Source organism: Panthera tigris, chromosome B2, assembly GCF_018350195.1.
Source record: "Panthera tigris isolate Pti1 chromosome B2, P.tigris_Pti1_mat1.1, whole genome shotgun sequence".
Classification (NCBI taxonomy): Eukaryota; Metazoa; Chordata; class Mammalia; order Carnivora; family Felidae; genus Panthera; species Panthera tigris.
The window spans coordinates 95,808,091-95,822,264 of NC_056664.1; the positions used below are offsets into that span (position 1 = coordinate 95,808,091).

The following is a 14,174-nucleotide window of genomic DNA, read 5'->3' on the forward strand; positions in this document are numbered from 1 at the left end:
GTTATCGAGAGTGAGCATGACCAGTTTGCATCCTCTTATAAAGGGTTATTTTGGGTCGTAGGCAGGATAGGCCTATCACGTTAGACTTAGGACGTAGCTATTGCCCTTATTTGGGGATTAAGTATAGTTCAGAGCGCAGTATGAGTGCAAGGTTGACCAGGTGGACTGTATAATGGTCAGTTCATGGGTCAAGTTGGGTAGTCCCATTACTCAACCAAACACCATTAACCTAGCTGCTATATTTTGTAAATGCTTTTAATATCTTTTATCACTTGAGTTTAGACTATCCTACTTTGGTGGACCTGATTCCATCAGCCGAACTGCCTTGATTCCTTGAAGAAATTGCACCTGTGGACTAGCTCCCACTTATTCCCAAATCCCATCCTGTCTTCTCTGGTGGTTCCTGACAGCAATAAAGATGCTAGAGCTAGTAGTCCAAGAATACACTTGAAGGGTCAAAGAATCCTAGAGTATGAAATGAGCAGATAGAAGTGACAACTTGGGAAAACAAAGTGACCTGTGGACCTCAGCACACGTATGAAAACAGTGGCAGTAGTTAAACAGATTCAGGGACTTAGCACATATTCCCTCCATCAGAAATGGTCCTCCAGATCCTCCAGATCTCAACTCAAGTGCTCAAGACCATCCATAACCATTCAGCACATGGACCATGACTCACCACCCTGGCTGGTTTTCACAGCACTACGTGACCATATACTGCCTGTCTGTCATTACGTACATACTCTTTCCCAACCGAAGTGAAATAACTTGCCCGGCAAGTTCAGTATTCAATCTTCAAGCAAGTTCAGCATTCAGTCTTCAGTACCCTCGAATACAGCTGGCGCTCAATAGTTGTTGAATAACTAGGAGTGCTCCCTTCCTTAAAAGCTTTAAAGATGTCAACATTTAGATGAATTCTTTGGTCAAAACCTTCTACTAGTTAGTAATGCCAAATAGTTTACCTATAATGTTCTGGTTAATAGGAAAATATTGACCTATTCTTAATGGCTTACGTAGACTCCTACAACCATGATAACCCACAAAATATTCCCTGTATCAGAAAAACTTAAAATTCAACAGATTGCTTTTTCAGCCATTTCTTTTTATTTACAGTTTGTGTTCAATGCAAATCAATTCCATAACATGAGAAGTTACTATGAATCAAAGCATAAATACACAAACACAATATACAATCCAAAATAGATGTACAGCATTCAGGTATGAAACAAAACGGAATGTTCATTCACACACACAGTAGCTTGAGATCTGCTGGATACAGTTTTTCTGGTGTGGGTTCCTAAAGATGGGAAAAAAGGACCTTGGTTATCAAGACTACTGTGGCCATATTAGATAGCGGAACATCTAAGCATCGGTGTGTGACCATGCGAACAAAAGACCTTAGAGTGTCTATTTTTAAAAAGCTTTCTGTGCATCGAGGCAGTTGTGAAAAGATTTACTTTCCAGAATCAAGCCCACTTTAGGCTTAGGACCAGGTTCTACCTATCTAAAAATATTGACTAACAGAAAGCGTTCCAAATGTGGCTATTCTGATTCAGAGTTAAAAAAAAAAAAGTATTTACAGAAAGAGTATAAAAGTTTTTCCGAATTTAATGTAAGCAAGCTTCCAATCTTCACTTCCCAAATACTTGATTTACAATTTTGGCTCCGGCACATATTTTGCCTTTTTAATTTCAAGATTTGTCAATTTTACCTTCAAAACAGATCATTTTTTAAATCGTAAAAAGTATTCAACATATGCAGAAATACAAAGCATTCTTAAATTAGTTGAGGTCAATGTACTTCTTCTACTCTTTGGAATCAGTTTAGCTAAATGAATCTGGCACTCTTGTTGAACAGGACTAAGTGATAGTATGTAAGCAAAATTTACTCATTATGCTTCGATCCGGGGTAGATTCCAATCCATCACTGCCCTGGCACATGTCAATTACTATATAAAAAAATCAAATGCAATGTCAAATCCAAAGCCTCAGAGGAAAGAGTTCAGTTCCCAAGAAACAGTGATAGCTTAACAATGTAAAACTTTATCTAGAGTACATAGGCATTAAATTAGTACTGCTGAGACAATGCATTGAGGATTTACAGTGACACCTGGAAGTTCCTTCTAATGTACATATAAATAGAATCATGGAAGCTTTTTGTGTTACCTAACTGTTTTATGGCCATAAAGATTTAATGAGCCAAATGAAAACGGATTCTGTTTACATCCCATCCTTTGTATCTAGGTAAGATAAAATCTATTCTCATTTTCAAGGTGGAATTTTAGGTGTCCATACTTCTTAAGCCACATTTAAAGAAATCATCTCTTAACTAATCTTGGATGTTGTCTCTTCATCTCGGACATGAAACTCCAGTAGATTTAACAGACATTCATCATCTAGTCAAACCCTTCACATGTTCGTCAAACCAATCAAATTTGGGATCCTCAACATTTTCTGTGTCGATAAAATAAGGTGTGGAATTAGCAGATTCACTGAAGACCTGTTTTTTTCCTTGTCACACCAGATGTCTAGACGCCATTTGGATTAGGTTTAGAAGATGGGGAAGTATAGATGTTTCTTGGCCTGAGTCTCTTAACAGTAGAGATGTAGAAGGGAGAGTGAGATCACGAAGAGACTGGCTGTTGACTGGAGAGCACCGCCAGTTGCCGTGGTGGTGGTGGCATTAGCTGTATTTGGGGCAGTCGAGGTATTCTGGGAGGGGTTACTTGAAAGCGTTACAACAGTTGTTTGATTTGAATAAATCTAAAATACATAAAAAGTTACACTGATAAATTTCCACACGTCACAGCTGCCTCCACGTACACGTAATATACAATTCAGATAGAGGATATATTCTTAGATTGCTCTTTCCCCATTATTTCCTTACTCCATCACTTAATTCTGAATTCTTGCTTAGTCTAAGATCATTCTTTCAGCTTCCAAGCAAACTACCTACAGATGCCTAAATGACTGCAAATAGTAACGACCAAAAACAAACAGAAATGTTCCTCAGTAACTATAACTCCCAAGAGTGGGACTTTATTTTTAATTCTTTTTAAAGTAATAAAGGACCAAGTCTAGTTTTTGTGACTATACTGACTTACTGGCATTGCAAAAAGATTTCCTGTATTTTCCTAGGAAGGGGAAGATTTTCGAGTTGCATGAATAACTTGGATTCTACAATATTGGAAAATGTGACTTAAAACATTAGAATTGAGTCACTGTATACCCTAGATTTGCTAGGTAACTTCCACATACCCATTTAACACAGCTTTGGATTTAACTTAAGGGGTCAAGGGACATCTTCTCGGCTCCCTTACAATCTCAAAAGAGCCCTTCTCAAAAACAGCCACAACATTTGTTTTAAATTGAAAAATAGGAGTCCTTTGTTTGAAGCAAAATTATTTCTCCCCAAACACCATGAAGGCAGAATGACTTCACAAAAGATGCCGAGGGTTTGGTGTTAAATTTTCACCAGCAGCAGCCTCCCTGTCTGGTCATTAAGCCCATTGCTGTGGCCAACAACCAAGGTTCCTCCAGTGTCCCAGGGCCTGAGTGGCATCATTCGCCACGCTGATTTTTTCAAGTCACCAAATGCACAGTCCATCGGAGCACGTGATAATCTCTCCTTTGTCACAGAACAAAGGCAGATGGGAGATTTCAGCTCTCACTGCGAGGGAGGGTTTACAAGGGCTTCTGATTACAGGCAGGAGGGAGGATGTGGCACCAAGCAGGTCTGGGCCACATGTACATTTAGTTGCCTGTGATCCAAAGATAAATCCATTCTATATCAGCATCAGCGCCCTTTGTTGTAAAACCCGTCGCTAAGCAAATGTAGACTTAAAAATGCATAAATCCTATACAAAATAAACTAAAGAAAAATCTTGATCAAGTCAAACACATTTATTGGGCACCTACTGTGTGCAAGAATCTGCTTGTCCTACCAGGAAACAGCACTCTTACCAAAAGAAAGGCATTAATATGGTAAATTATTTAAAGCAGGCTGCTGTTTGGGGACAAGACCTGGTTTCGGATGCCTGACGGGTTATCTGTTCTCATTCATACAAAGAGCTTTAGTGCAGCAGGTGACCTTTGTCAGAGCCTAGTGCAGCAATGGAGAATCTAAGGGTCCTCTACACCAACAAAAGAAACTAATGTTACTGTATTAAATTGACGTTAAACAAAGATTTTCCCTACCAAATTAAATCTGCTTAACTAAACCCCCCTGTTGAAATTTCTGGGGGGAAAAGCTGGTTAGAAAGGGTGCGGGTAGGGGAGATCATTTCGTTTCCTGCGGCCGCGCCCCTCCCCCACCGACGAATTGTAAAAACCTCCGGAGCGCAGCCGACCCGCAAGACAATAGAGTACAGTTACGCGGCCCGCGGAGGGGAAGCCGAGGAGCGCTCCTCTCTCCGGCTGCGCTCCCAGGTGAGCACGGCGGCTGGGTGTCTGGGGACCAAAGACCCGTCGCACCCAACTTCTCGGAGGAAAAACTCAGAGGAGACACTCCTCAAAAAGCTCCAGCTGAAAGCGGTGGGGAGACCCCCGTTCCCACCCGTGCCCTCCGAGCTCGAGCTGCTGGAGAGAAATGGCCCTTCTCGCCCCCCAGCGCCCTCCCGCTCGGGTCTCCCAGGCTCAGCCCCTAGCCTCCCTCGAGGCCGCCGCGCACCCACCTGCGGGGCAGCGCAGTCCTCGTAACCGCGCTGACACGAGGCGGTTCCCTGGATAGAGGCTCTGGGGAGGGGGCGGCAGAGACGGAGACAAAGCCTGGCGCGGACTTGGGACGCAAACGTCCCACCCGTCGCCTGCCCAGAGGTAGCCGATGGGAGCTACTATGGGATAACGAGGTGACAAGAGGTGGACGTGTCATGTAAGGTCGTACCCGGGAGAGCGCAGGGTCCGGAGCCGGTCCCCGCCCAGGCTTCAGCCAGACCCACGCGGGACTGGGGTGGGTTAACAGGGCCAGAAAGCCAGGACTTCCTCGGCATCCCCGAACCAGGGGAGTGGAGGATGGGAGTGAGAGCGGCGTCCCCGAAAGGGATCGTCCCCTCTTTGTGTGTGCGCAAGGGGCGCGAAGACACTCCTAGAGGGACGCGGGACGCCCTCCCGGAACGGCCTGGGGTCTGCGGGCGCTCCAGAGGTGGGAAGGGTTCATTCTCTCCGCTAGTGCCTCGGACCTCTGGGCAAAAGCGGGTGGCAGGCGCCAGTCGGCCTCGGAAGGCGCTGCCTGGGACTTAGGGCAGGGCAGGGTAGGGGCCTCCCGGCCCACGCGCGGAGGTGCATTGTTCCCGGGGCCGTGGGAGGGTGGGGGCAGCCCGCCAGGGAGCGGAAAGCGGGCTCCACGCTGTCCTCCCCCAGGCCAGATTATGCGGGATTCTCTCTCTGCGCCCCAGTCCGCGGCCCGCGGTGGGGGCGCAGCCGGTCCCCTGGGGGCGGCTCCCCCCCCCCGTCAGGCGCGGCCCCCGAGCCCCGCGGGCGCCAGCGCCTCACCTGCGTGGGTAGGAGCAGCGCCAGAAGCAGCAGCCCCAGTCCGAGCCTGGCCACCATCGCTCTGCCCATGTCCGCTCCGTCGGCGTCGGTGCGCGGCGCGTCTCACTGGATGCGGGGTAAGTGGAGAACCGCTGGCTTGGGGCGGGCGCAGGCAAGGTGGGGAGGGCGGCCGGCCGGCGGGACCTTATATACCGGGACAGCCACAATAGCCGTGACGTGGCGCCGCCCACCCACCCGCGCTCCCCTCCTCCGCCGCCACCGCCCCCCGCGCGCGTCGGCCGCCTCCCCGCCCCCTCCCCCGTCGCGCTCCCTGTCGCCCCCTCCCTCCGCCGCCGCCCGGGCCCTCGGCGGCCGGGAGACCCCAGGGCTGCCGGGCCGCGGCAGGTGGGCGGCCGGGAGCCCCCGGCTGCTGGCGTGCTGCTTTGTGTTTCCCCGCGCCGACTGCGTGCAGGCTGGCACAGGCGCCCGGCGACTCCCACACAGGACCCGGGGCGAACTCGCGAACCACACACGCCGCGCCGGGGCCGGGTCCAAGTTTCCTTTGTTTCCCGGACCTGCCATCTTCCCCCCCACCCCCCCGCCCAGAAGGAAAAGTCTCAGGCTCCTGCTTGGCGGGCAGCCTTTACTCCCGGCTCGGACCGCGGTGGGGGGGCCCGGGGCCGGGGGGCTTCTCTCCCCTTACGGTTTCTCAAATCCCCACCCCAGAGGAAAGGGGGCTGCGGGGGCTTTGTGGGTACCCGGGCTGGCTGGCGGCGCCTGGGCTCGGAGCGACGCGTGCGCTCGGCCCCGCGCCCACCGCGCCGGCCCCTTCCCCCAGCCACTCGCTTTGTTTTTGTGTTTTTTTTTTTTTTTTTTTTTTTTTTTTGAGCTCCTGCATAGGCCAGGCTGTGTGCGGTCTGGGGCGCATCTGGGACGTATCCGGGGTCCGCATCCTCCAGAGCGTGGAGGAGCCGCCCGCGGACTCGCTGCCCAGACGCTGCGAACGAGTGGGTTTCGATCCCGGGGCTCCTCTCGGCCGCGGCCGGCGGACCGGAGCGGGGAGGCGACAGCCCCACTCTGAGGGGCGACCCATCCCCTCCATCCCCAAAAGCCCCGCTGGCCTTTTGCTCCCGAGTCCTACACCGGGAACAGGAACCCATTAGAAAGGGGTCCCATTAGAATTCGTTGCCCCTCTGCAATTCCTGGGGACAGGCTTCTTTGGTCTCTGTTGGAAAGCACTTGCTTGTCGTTCGTTTAAAGCAAAAGCTTTGGGGACAAGGTATTTACTTTTCCGTAGTTGCCATTAGCAATTTAATGAACAGGCGCAAATAGATTAGTCATCATTCTGCAGATTTTAGTGGAAAATATTTTCCAGCCATTCCACTGCGAAAACTTTAAAGCAGACAGCAAAAGTAGAAATAATTTTACTAGTGGAATATTTTCGGCTTCACTTTTTATTGCAGGACTTAATACTTCTATTTAAAGTTTGCTTGAGTGTTTTTGCGGTCTTTAAAGCAAACAACAGAGACCAAAACCTAGTAGGGTTGTGAATTTGTTTAAATTTCACTTTTCCAGAACAGTCTTGTACAAACAAGATTAGTTTTATAGAAGCAGAGTGACAATGGACTCCACAATAGTTGGTCTTTGACTGAATCAGTCTGTGCCTTAATGGTCAGCCACTTTAACTCAGTAACTTTCCACGTTTGGTATGTGCTTGGGAACACAGGAATCTCTGTCGCGCACCAGTGGACTTTCCTGTTCAACAGTGTTACCACATTGTATAGAAAAAACCTGTTCAGCTTCTCCACACCTCTTGCAGAGTGTGAAGGAGCTGTGCTGTGGCTCAGGAGTGCCTAGTTCCAAGGCAGGGCTCCTGTCAGGTTCTTCAGAAGCTGCTTATTGAACTAAGTGGTGGTATTCATAGGGTCCATTTATTGTCTTTTTTTTTTTTCCTATTCCTCCTCCCGCTGTGCCTGTTCCTTATTAATTTAAGAAGATGGAATAATGGAATGTTAAGAATACAGACTCTAGAACCAGACTGCCTGGGTTCAAATCCTGGTTGTGCCATTTCTACTTAAGACAAAAAGCTTCAATTTCTTCATCTGTAAAATGGATATAATAGAACCATTATTTATTAGTTATTAAAGGGGCGCCTGGGGGGGCTCAGTCAGTTGGGCGCCCGACTTCGACTCAGGTCACGTCTTGCGGTCTGTGAGTTCAAGCCCTGCGTCGGGCTCTGTGCTGACAGCTTGGAGCCTGGAGCCTGTTTCAGATTCTGTGTCTCCCTCTCTCTGACCCTCCCCCATTCATGCTCTGTCTCTCTGTCTCAAAAATAAATAAACGTTAAAAAAAAATTTTTTTTTAATTTAAAAACAAATAAAATAAAGGGGCGCCTGGGTGGCACAGTCGGTTAGGCATCAAACTCTCGATATTGGCCCAGATCATGATCTCACGGTCATGAGATTGAGCCCTGTGTGGGGCTCTGCACTAATAGCAAGGAGCCTGCTTGGGATTCTCTCTCTTTCTCTCTGTCTGTCTCTCTCTGCTCCTTCCCCATTCTTGCGTGCATGCTTTCTCTCTCTTAAACATTTTTTTTTAATTAGTTATTAAAGGGCTATTGTATATGAAGTCTTAGAACAGTGCCTGTCTTATACTGGGAGCTGCCAGATGATAGATAATTGGTCTTGCACTGAAGGTCCCAGGAACCGAAAAGCACTTACCTTCTTTGTGGCTGTGTGACTTGTGAAAAAAATAACAAGCATCAAATAGTACCAAACTTGGTAAGGCACTTGGGATCTATGCTTTGTGAGCCACTTCATCACCAGCTAATGAGACTGCATAATTCACAAAGCAAGACCCTTCACATCTGCTAGCAGTTCCCCTGGGCATCCTGTACGGGGTGTGGCCCAGGGCTTCGCAGTTCTATGCCCAGGAGGCTTAGCCTTCCTGGGAAGTCCTCCTTATAAATCCCCACCACACCCGATTTCCTATAGGGCAGGAAACTCAAGAAACCTGCCTGGACCTTTCCTCTAGGATTCTTTTTGTTGATTCCTTCTTTGTGCTTTTTCTCCTCCTGGTTTCCTGTAGTTATTTGTCTGCTTTTCCCTTAGCCAATAAGAGCTCCTGCTACTAAATTGTGACTCTCATCAGTTATCCTAGAATTTTTCCTAAGACACAAGTCCAATTTCCATTTTTCTTTTTTTTTCAGTAGGCTCCACACCCAGTGTGGGACTTGAACTCCCAAACCGCAAGATCAAGAATGGCATACTGTACTGACTGAGCTAGCCAGGTGCCCCATTTTCACAGAGAAATTATTTCATGGAATGGTCTTGAAACCAACTGCTTCCGTAAATTGAGGTGTGGAAAATCATAACTTTACATTTTAGAATTTTTTCAGGAGATGGCACGTGACCTAACTGCTGGTTCTCTTTCGAGTAAATTTAAGGGAGCAAGACCTACAATGTCTAAGTGCAGAACTGTGAGGAATGATAGAGAACCAGACTGGCACACCTCATTGTGGACTCTGGAGGCCGACCTGGATTTGAATCCTGCTCCACCACAGTCTGACTTTGAGGGAGCTTCCCAAGGTCCCCACACCTTGAATTCCTCACCTGGAAAATGATCCCCACCTCACAAGGGCATGATCTCAACTGAGATCACGTGTCTGTGGAGCACGGTGCCCAACACCTAGTCAGGACTCACTACGTTGCCACTTCTGTTGCCACAGGGCATATTCATTATCGTGTGGGTTTTAAAATACTTCGTTTGTAGAGCACTGGCTCTTTTTTTCAGGCATCTTTGCATGTGGCATTTCATATGTGTACCTATGAGGTCAATGAGGTAGGTGGCATTAGTTTCACTTACATTTCTGGGACACAGAGAAGTTAAGTAACTTGCCTAAGGCCACAACCCCAGTTACGGTGCCTCACCTAAAGCTGGAACCTCAGCTTCCTGACCCGGGTTCCAAGTGTTTTCTGCTTTGCCAGCAAGAGCAGAGACCCATGTCTTCTCTACCCCGTATCCTCTGCACCTGGCTTTCAATCAGTATTTGCTGGTTGAATAGCCTCATATTAAGGGAGCAGATTAATTTGCTTGTTAAGGTGAAATAACAACTCCTGCATCTAGGGGATAGAAGATATTATTTGACTTTTTTTCGGTCTTCTCAGAAAGTACCAAATTTCATTGATGTCTGAAATATACTAATCCAATAAAGGATATTCTTTCTGTGCTTTATACCAGAAATGGTGGCTGGAATAATCAAATATTTAAATTCTATTCTGCCAATATGGTGCTATTCTTATTTATTGCTCACAATATTCTTCCCCCTTATTCCATGCCACCCTGGATTTGGCTGGCATTTAACATTGTAATTTATCCTGGTTTTTTCGCGAAGCCTTGTTCCGTACTCAGGAACTCCAGTCTGTTTTCAACCATGGGATGACAGTGAAGGTAACAAAGTGAATTAGAGCTTTAGACTGAACAGGTTCTAAGTCCCGGGCCTGGAGCGTGTTCAGTTGGCTAATGGAGGCTCAGCCTTGACTCTCTATGGGGACATGCTGCCCCCTGCTGGCCATAAGGACCCCCCTCAGCTAAAACTGTCAGACAATAAAAACTCCTTTGTGCTGATTTTAAAAGCCCTGAAATTTTGAAGCCTTATAAAGCTAATAAACCACAATGAACTTCTTTAACTTTTAGTTTCTTTTTTCCCCTCTAGAGTCTCTCAAAGAAACTCTCTCAGATCTTAAACTTCATCCAAATAAGAAAACAAATGTAAAGTGAAAGAATTGTGTGCACAGAATTGCATCCCTGCATTTTCAGATGTAAATTGGGAGTAGAAAGCCTACCTCTTAGCATCCGGGGATTTTTTTTCTTAAGGAAATGGGGGGAGGGGGGGAGAAAGAAGCAACTCTTAATCTCCAGGGCCAGAATTTAAATTCAGTGTCTCCATTGTGTTGGCAAGGATGTGAGAAATCAGGCCCCCTCATCAATGATGGGATTATGGAAAATAATTTTACATATGTTAGTATTAAAAATACACGTCCCCTTAGACCTAGCAATTCTAATTTTAGGAATTTACCCTACACATACACTTGCAGAGATGCAAAAGAATACATGTTCAAGGATTTGTTGCAGCACTGTTTATAACCACAAAGGATTGGAAATCAACTGATTAATCCAAAGACTGAGGCCCAGCTATAGAAATGATAGCATATCCATATCATGAAATATTATAAATCATTTAAAAGAGAAAAAGATCGGGCGCCTGGGTGGCTCAGTTGATTAAGCGTCCAACTCTTGATCTCTGCTCGTGACATCGCAGAGCCTGCTTGGGATTATCTCTCCCTTTCTCTGCCCCTTCCCCAGTTGTACACTCTTTCTTTCAAAATAAATAAACTTTAAAAATGTTTAAAAAGAGAGAGAGAAAGATCATTATATGTACTACAAAGAAAACTCTTCAAGATAAATTCTCATGTGAATAAAAGGTACAGAACAGTATGTACACTATGATATCTGTGTTAAAAAAAAAAAAACTGGACAGGAAAAGAGTATTTCCAAAGGGATACATAAGAAATAGGTGGCAAGCAAGCAGGGAACGGGCTGGACAGGGCAGAAAAGTAAGACCCATTTTTCATTGCATACTAGTTTTTTACTTTTTCAATTTTGCATCACTATTCATTCACAAATAGATAAAATCACTTAAATAAATTAAATAAATAATTTTAAGTAAATTAATATTAAATTAAATAATTATAAATAATAATTATAGATAATAATTATAAATAATAATTAAAGTGAATTAATAAATTTAAATAAATTAAACACCCAGTACATTCTGTGGCCTTCCCTCCCTGACTCTCACAAAGCAAGTGAGTGGAAAGCCAACCTTCTCTGGGTCCAGGGGCCTCAGAATTACCTCCCCCCTCCTCAGGAGCCCCCCTTTCATCATCCACAGGCTGAGAGAAATTACAGTATAGCTTCAGTTCATCCATCCTATGACAACTGTGAGACCAGTTCTCTTGGGTCCAGATGGCACACGCGAAAAAAGCTCCCAGGAAAGATGAAGAAAAATGAAGAACTGAGCTGTAGAAAAAATGAGAAATCCCCTGGCAAAGCTTCGATTTCCTCATTTTGTTCTCCCTGCTAAGCATCCAGTTAGGGAGTCTGAAGGGAAAGAAAAGCATGGGGTTGGGCCTCACTTGTCCCAGAGAGAGGCCTGTGCTGTGTGGGCTCATTACCTTTAAGGGATCTTTTTAAGATTCCCCTTCCACTCCTGGGCAGGAGGCGGGGTCAAGGCCTAATAAGGTCATTAAATTCTAGCGTAAATAATTGAAATCCCACTGCCTCTTCACAGAAAAGAATCTCCAGGCCACAAAAGTGCTACATCGTTTGCCATTTACTTGTGGACCCTAAATGATCCTTTGCTTGGAAATAATGCAGTTGGAAGAATGGGAAAGTATGTGTATTTTTCATACCCCTATGACTTCCAGTCTTATTTCCATGTCTCTTGGTTTTTCCAGGTCTTTCACTTTATGTCAGGTTTAAAGCAAGAGGGTCCCTTATGCTGCAAGAGATCACTAAAATTTTAAATGGCCAAGAAAATTGGATTAAATATTTTTATTAACCAAAAGAATGTTGTAACATTTAATAAAATGGTACATTTATAAAATGTTACACTAAGCTTGAAACAGGGACCATATTTTCAGACCTTGTGAAATCCTTTCCAAAAATGTGAACGCGGTTGTTCAAGATTCCACTCGACAGTATCTAAAGCAGATGCTGCTTACATCTTTATATCCAATAGAGTTTTAAGATGTTACACTAAGGAAGAAGCATTCTGTAATAGTCAGCCATTAAAACAAGGCCGGATAAATTTAATTAGCTAGATTGAAAATCGATTTCTCTATGAAGAGCCATATATTTACAAACAGATCTTTGGGTTAGAAAAAAAAAAGTTTCCCTCAGTAAGATTTTAAGTAACCTCTACACTCAGCATGGGGCTCCAACTTATAACCCCAAGATCAAATTCACATGCTCTATACCAACTGAGCCAGCCAGGCACCTCTCCTCTCTCTCTCTCTCTCTCTCTCTCTCTCTCTCTCTCTCCCTATATATATATATATATATAGAGAGAGAGAGAGAGAGGATATATATATATATATATATATATATAATATATATATTTAATTTAATATATAATTATATATATAATATATATATTATATTAAATATATATATCCTCAATACATATCCAATATAGAAAAATTTGGAAAATACAGGGCGCCTGGGTAACTCAGTTGACTGAGAGTCCGACTCTTGATTTTGGCTCAGGTCAGTATCTCAGTTTCAGATTCCTCAGTTTGAGCCCCGTGTTGGGGGGGGCTTTGCACTGACAGTGTGGGAGACTGCTTGGGATCCTCCCTCTCCCTTTGCCCCTCTCCTGCTTGTGCACTCAGTCGCTCTCAAAATAAACTTAAAAAAATTTTTGAAAATATAGGAAAGTATAATATACAGTACCATTATATTGTACACCTGAAACTAATATAACACTATATGTTAATGATAGTTGAATTTTTAAAAAAGGATATTAAAATTACCCATAGCTCACTAATCAGAAGTAACCACTAATAATTTTTTTAATATTTTATTTTTGCTTGTGTATATCTGTATATTTAGAGTTTACTTATTTGTTTTGCTGAATTAGGAGCAAAGGTGCATAAAGTTTTCTATCTTGCTTTTTCCACTCAATGGAAAACAGTAAAGAATTTAGCCACAAAATCTGAGGTCACATTACTATAAGGTTAATGAAATAATTGGGATGACCTGTGCAGGTGGCCAGTCAAATCTAAACCCACCCAAGTCCTGGCTTCAGTTTGGTGCACCTGGTGGCATTTATCTGCTCCAAATATCGATGGGGAGGATTCTGGCTTCAGGGGTTGACAGGACTTCCAGGACAGCGATGGTAATTTCTGGAGTCTTTTGGAGGTACAAGAACACTGGAGCAAAACTCTCCACTTCCCTGCTTTCCAACAAGGGATGCCTGTTGTTTCCCTACCCAGCCTTGTCTCCCCTCTACATCCCCCACACCCCAGAAGATAAGGACTTTAGTGTATCCCAGTAGAGAAGGGGAGCTGATGGGGGGAGGTGCAGTTACTTTGAATCTGTGTTATCTCAGAACATATTTTTGGCAGGTTTTACTAAACTTTTGTCGTTACATATTCTTCAAAACATTATTCATGACTGTACAATAGTCTTCCTAATTGGACATTTGTTTCTGTTATAGATAACCTTACAAACATCCTTATACATGTGTTTTGTTTTCATTTCTGGTTATTTTCTTATGTATATTCCTAAAAGTAGGAGTTTAGGTCTTGAAATAGACTGCCAAATTGTCCTCTGGAAAATTACACTTACAGCAGTAGTGTGTGAGATTGCCTAATTCACAAACCTAAGCTAAATGTGAGACTTATAATGTAAAATACATTTTTTCATTTCATCAGAGAAAAGGATGTCTTTTTTTTTAAGTTTATTTATGTATTTAGACTTTTTTTTTTAAATTTAAATCCAAGTTGGTTAACATGTAATGTAGTATTGGTTTCAGGAGAATTTAGTGATTCATCACTAATAATACCCAGTGCTCACCCCAAGAAGTGCCCTCCTTAATGCCCATCACCCTCTTAGCCCATCCCCTTACCTAGGTCTCCTCCC

The 14,174-nt window shown here is 44.6% G+C and overlaps 1 long non-coding RNA gene across 1 annotated transcript; it reads right to left on the reverse strand.

Moving 5' to 3' along the window:
* Positions 1-1,081: 1,081 nt before the first annotated feature.
* Positions 1,082-5,713, reverse strand: LOC122238701. Its single transcript, XR_006217776.1, has 2 exons — positions 5,490-5,713; positions 1,082-2,762 (listed from the first exon to the last, which is right to left on the reverse strand). It is a non-coding gene; the product is annotated as an uncharacterized LOC122238701 (long non-coding RNA).
* Positions 5,714-14,174: the final 8,461 nt, after the last annotated feature.